This window comes from Gossypium arboreum, chromosome 10, assembly GCF_025698485.1.
Source record: "Gossypium arboreum isolate Shixiya-1 chromosome 10, ASM2569848v2, whole genome shotgun sequence".
Lineage (NCBI taxonomy): Eukaryota > Viridiplantae > Streptophyta > Magnoliopsida > Malvales > Malvaceae > Gossypium > Gossypium arboreum.
The window spans coordinates 57,942,696-57,949,030 of record NC_069079.1 but is presented as its reverse complement, the minus strand read 5'-3'; the positions used below and the strand labels follow the sequence as shown (position 1 = coordinate 57,949,030).

At 39.7% G+C, this 6,335-nt stretch overlaps 1 non-coding gene across 1 annotated transcript; it reads left to right on the top strand.

Annotated features, from left to right (window-relative positions):
* Window positions 1-5,955: 5,955 nt before the first annotated feature.
* Window positions 5,956-6,062, top strand: LOC128283175 (small nucleolar RNA R71). Its single transcript, XR_008273517.1, has one exon. It is a non-coding gene; the product is annotated as a small nucleolar RNA R71 (small nucleolar RNA).
* Window positions 6,063-6,335: the final 273 nt, after the last annotated feature.

The window sequence follows — 6,335 nt, the reverse complement described above, 5'->3', positions numbered from 1 at the left end:
ACCCCCATACTTAAGCATTTGTTTGTCCTCAAGCAAAACCCTCAACTCACAATCAAAATAAATTCTTCTTAACTTATAATTCCTATTAATAATATCTCAAAATAATTCATAAGTAATCATACATTGAGAATTTGACTGAAAGAACATCAAAGTTACAAAACATTCCAAGTTGAGTATTTTATCATGAAAGCATAGGTGTCTCCCTTCATCTAAGTAATTACCTTCGACTCAAAATATCACAAAGTTTCACATCCTCACTAAAGATTCACTCAAATCACTCGAGGTGTTTAAGGACAATACATGAAGCACTGAATAGTCAATAATGAAAATTCATTACCATAGACTTGCATGAAAATCAAATCTCCAACACTATATATTGAAATGAACATCAATCAAAAGGTCTTTAAAGGGTTGTAACATGGCTTTGGTTAAGGGGTGTGGTCACAAGCTGAAAGAAAAGGTTAGAATCGAGATTGAATTGGAAAATTTCTTAACTAGAAAAAGTAATTAAACATCAATTGAGTACAAGTGAGCTTCTTCTCAGAATATGGAATTTAGATACTACGGCTCAACAATACCAAATTACTACTAATATGTAAGTATGAATTTTTTTTAAAGCAAGTCAAATACATAGAAGAGCAAAGCATAGCTAAGCAATTAGTTCAAATCAAATCTCGACAAAAATAGGGATCAAATTAGGGGATTTCAACAATAATGGTTTATGGGTTAATATTGAGGGTAAATCAATTAATGGCTTGTTAGGCTCAAAGGGGTTTACTAAGGGTTAATTATGGAGGTAGGGTTTTGTGGAGTGAGTGGGTTAAACCTAAGTGCCTTTATCATTTTGACATATCAAATCAAATGGTGTAGTCTTGACATGTATAGTCAAACTAGTTCTAGAATAACAATCCAATATTGACGCACTCAAAGCAACAATAAAAGTGAACATGAAAGAAATAATAGGTGCTCTAAAGGCTCAAAATCTCACAAAAATTACGGCTTTTTGATGTTTAAACCTGTGAATTTCAACTCAAGATAATACCTAAACTTGGGAGAAACAACTTATAAAATTTTAAATTCTAAAGTCAACTTGTCATGCTTGATTCTTTAATATCTTAAAGTTTAAAAAATCAATGCATGAATGCCTAAGTTTTAATTCAAGACATATCAATAAAAATCATAAATTAATTAAAATTCATTCTAATATGGCATGAAAAGATCACATGAGAATAAGACACAATTCAGCGATTTCTAATGACGATATGACAGACTCCCCCACACTTAAGATGTACATTGCCCTCAATGTACAAAGATAGATATATTGAAAAAGATAGATTGATAATCATAAGATAGGGAGAGAAGTGAAACTTCCTGAATGATGAATGAACTCCTTGAATTCGGGTTATGGAGAATAATCGGCCAAAGTAATGATGAGGGTGAAGGAGGATACTCCAGTGGTGGTAGAGGTTGGGTTCCACAAATGCTGCGCCAAAAGAATATTATATCTCAAGTTGGCTATGGTCATGGTCGAGCAGGGCATGGTAGTCGTGGAGAACCTTTCTCAGTGGAGTTTCAAGTTCCTGAGTAATAGTGAGCTTTGGAGCTCTTTATGACTGTGATAGAATCAGGAACTCTTTTAGGAAATATATAAGGAAGAATAAATACTCGTAATGAATTAGCCAAAATTAAAAATTGTAAAATAATAATTATAAAACCTAATAAAAATAAGGTGAAAGAAAAATAAAAAGTAGTCTTAAATGAAAATAAAATAATAAATAAAAGTTTTTAAACATCTTTATCGCCAGATGGTTCCCGAGGTAGGGCTGGCAATGAGATGTGGAAGTGATGACAAATCTGCTGTAGAGTAGCATCAATGTTTTCAAAGCGCCGAATACACTGATGCTCGAATTGAGTAAGGCGCTCAAAGATGTCAGTGTATGAAGCCACCGCATGAACTGGACGATGAGGAGATGGTGGCTGAGACGGTGGGTCCTCAGGATGTGAAGGGACATCATCAGTAATGTCCTCGGGGTCTTCCTCTTCAGTGGACTGGCCGAGATGGTACTGAGGAGGGTGGGTTCCTCGACGCTTCTCGATCATCCTCATATGTACCATGCTCGAATACCCTGTGGAGACATCTGGCCGATGAGAGTGAGGGAGGATGATTGGGCCGCGATGTTGAGGAGCCCGAAGTGTCGAGCCAACTGAGTTACGTAGGGGGCAATAGAGATGACCCCCCTCTAATGCCGCTCCATCTGGTGGCGAATGGCAAGGGCAATAAAGTAGGCAAGGTCAAAGATATGTCCATTCGCCATACTCCATAGGAAGTAGGCATTGTGAGTGTTGACGACACTGGTGCTCTCTCGCCGGCCTGTTAAAGTGTGTGCCAAGATGGCGTGTAGGTACCTCAAGGAAGGAGAGAGAGTCGATGCCTTGGAGCGGATGGGATCGTAGGAAGCCGAGCTGGGGACCGAAGCATCCCAACACTTCGAAAGGGAGTAGTGGATGTGGCGATAGAGGGTGTTGAGCTCGTTGTCTTCCATGAACTCCTCCGTATAAAGGCCCAAAGTGATACCGAACTCAGGCACACTTAACTGGCAGACTAAACTGCCGAGACAGAACTGGACCATTCTAGGGTCATCGAAGTTGCTCATGACATCTTGAACATGGAAGGTCGAGCAAAGTTCAAGTGTAAGCTCAAGGTACGTCGGCTCGATGATCGCAAAGAAGAGTTCCCATAGATCAGTTGTCAGGAGGGCTCAGACATCGTCAGCCAACTGAACTTGTTCAAGTGCGGCCTAGTCAATGCAGCGGCCCACACCTAAAGGTCAGGCCCGAAGTATCTAAAAAATTTCCTCCTGATTTTCTAGTGGAAACTGGAGGAAGGGGTGTCAATTTTTTGAGATGGGACTCGAGGATGACGCTACTCCTTTTTGCTTCTTCGAGGCGGGAATAGTAGTCTTCTTACCACGTGATGATGACATTGTACCTGCGTTGAAAAATTGAAACTCAACCAATACGTCCCAAAAATAGCATAGAAGCACAAAACTAAATATGAAGATTTCATGAGACTTACTAGTGGATGAAGTAAACAAAACTACTAAATCTATCAAGTTATAGTATTATTGGAATAATGTAATAGGAATATAAATGAATGTATAAAGGAAGCATAAATTTCATGAAACTATGAAAAATGAAAAAGTAGAGCATAATAGAGTAACTAAAATGACAAAATTCTTATAAACAAGCAAAAGTATTCTATTGTTCTAACTATGAGAATTCATTTAAAATAGGCAAATAGAGCAGAGAAATCATGAAATAACCAAAATATTCAAAGGAGATACAGAGAAAAGAGTAAGCAAACGCAAAAAGAAAGAACTTGGGGTGTCGAAATAGGTGTTGTAGGCGGCGGACAGGCGTGGGGGGTAGGCCGTGTGGAGTTGCAACGGCTAGGGTTAAGGATTTTTGGGGAGGGAGATGATGAATAGTGAGGGATTTTTATAGATTTTGGGGCACACGCCCGTGTGCCCTAATTTTTTCCCATGTGATTCGCGAATTTTGAATTTGGGCACGTCTAACATTTAGCCCACGCCCGTGTTGCTCGAGCGTGTGAGTGCACACAAACGTGTCGCACGGCCGTGTCTCACTTCATTTGCTTCTCCCATGCCCGTGTTAACTTGACAGGTTCACCCACGGTTTCGAGGCACGGGCTTGTCGAATGCCCATGTTATTTTGGTAGGTTTGCCCACGGCCATGTTGTACGGCCGTGGCAACTTTATCGCTTCCCGTGTTCGAAAAATTTTGCTCTGTTTTTGCACGGCCTAAGGCACGGCCGTATGCCTGGCTGTGTGGTATTTAGAGAGTCTGTGTACCATGATTTGGTTAGTATGTTAGATGTTAAAAACTAAAATTTAAAGAAATTAATACTGTTAGTGCTTGGGTTGCCTCCTGAGAAGCGTTTATTTATAGCATAAGCTCGACTTACTTCTCTAGTGCGTGATCATGGTGAATCGAGGAGTTTACACTCCTTATCCCTGCTATCAATTTTATCAACATAAGGTTTAAGACGAGTACCATTTACCTTGAACGTGCCAAATTTGGAGTGGTTTACCTCGACTGTATGGAAAAATACTAATTACCGTAAGAGGGGTTTCTTCATTTGGTTCAGAAGTGGCGATTCAAGGATCTGCTGCATCGAGTAGTACTTTGTCTCCAACTTTAAGTTGATTTTTGGAAAAATTAAGCTCCTCATGGCGTGGTTTTGGTTTATCGTGTTTTCTCGGCTTATGTGTCTTCCATTCATCTAGCTCCTCGATTTGTAACATTCGTTCTTCATGGATAGGTTCTTTGTTATTGCTTGGCTTATGTATGTTCTTCGAACCTATTTTCTGCAAAGAATGTTGCACTATATGGTTAGTTTTAGCCAAATGATTTGTACAGTCACCTTCAATTTTTGATGTGTTATTTGAATTACGGGCTTGAAGGGTGATTGTTTCGTCTCCCACACGAAGTGTGAGTTCACCTGTGCCAACGTCAATAATTGTTCTGGCGGTTGCTAAAAAGGGCCTTCCTAAAATTAAAGGGACGTTGCTATCCTCCTCTATGTATAGAACAACTAAATCAACTGGGAATATAAATTTGTCGATTTTAATGAGTACATCTTCAATAATAGCCCTAGAAAATCTGATTGTTTGCTTTGCTAATTGAATGCTCATCCTAGTTTGTTTGGGTTTCCCTAGACCTAGTTGCTTAAATAATTTGTAATGCATAACATTGATACTAGCCCCTAAATCAGCCAACGCATTATTAAAATCTAAACTACCAATTAAACAAGGAATTGTAAAACTCCCTAGATCCTTTAGTTTGTTAGGCAGCTTATTCTATAGAATGGCTGAGCAGACCGCGTTCAGCTACATATGCAATGCTTCATCTACCTTCCGTTTATTTGTTAAAAGCTCCTTTAAAAACTTGACTGTGTTTGGCATCTGCGAAAGGGCTTCAATAAACGGTAAGTTAATATGTAGTTTCTTTAGGATTTTAAGGAACTTACCAAATTGTTCATCTGAGCGGTCTTTCCTTGTCGCATTAGGGTATGGCACGCAAGGTTTATATTCTGTAATCACTGGCTTTGGCTCATTGTGCCCTACCTCATCCTTACCTATGCTTACCACCGTTTCTGGCCTTGGTTCTGCAACTAGCCCTTCCTCATCTTGAATGACAATCGTGTTGAGTTGCTCCCTTGGGTTAGATTCAGTGTTGCTTGGCAGGCTACCTTGTGGCCATTCAGAAATCAACTTGGCGAGCTATCCAATCTGAGTTTCGAGCCCCTGGATTGATGCTTGTTGATTTTTGAGTGTGGTCTCGATATTCGGAAAATGAGTTTCTGACACTAAGATGAATTTTGTCAGCATCTCCTCAAGGTTTGGTTTTTTCTCTTGTTGGTAGGGTGGTTGTTGGAAGCTTGGAGGTGGTGGTCTCTGATTCCCTTGGCCTCCCCATGAAAAATTAGGGTGGTTCCTCCAACCTGCATTGTAAGTATTACTATAGGGATTGTTTTGAGATCGAGGATTGGTACCCATGTAATTTAACTATTCATTCTCCATGTTGTGGCCATAAGGTGGGTATTCTAAACTACTTGATCCGCCTCCACTTGCTTCATATTGCATTACTGGGTGAACCTGTGAAGAACTAAGGAAACCATCAATTTTCTTATTCAAGAGTACTACCTGATTAGAGAGCATGGTGACCGTATCGACGTTATAAACGCCGGCTGTTTTCGTTGGCTTTGTCCTCATGACTTGCCACTGATAGTTATTCAATGACATCTCCTCTATAAATTCATAGGCATTTTTAGGTGTCTTATTATTGATGGTTCCGCCAGTAGCTGCGTCAACCATTTGTCGAGTCGAAGGATTTAGACCATTATGAAAGGTTTGAACCTGTAGCCAAAGTGATAACCCATAGTGAGGGCATCTTCTCAAGAGGTCCTTGTAACTCTCCCATGCATCGTAGAGTGTTTCTAAATCCATCTGCACAAAGAAAGAAATATCATTACGTAATTTAGCCGTTTTAGCCGGCGAAAAATATTTTAATAAAAAAATTTTGGTTATTTGTTCACAAGTTGTGATTGACCCCCGTGGCAACAAGTTCAACCACTATTTAGCTTTGTTTCTCAATGAAAAAGGGAATAACCGAAGATGAATGGTGTCATCAAAAATGCCATTAATTTTAAAAGTATCACATTGTAACACCCCGTACCCGAGACCGTCGCCGGAGTCGGACACGAGGGGTTAACGAGCTAAATCCACTTATTGCACCGACCAATTTAACATTTC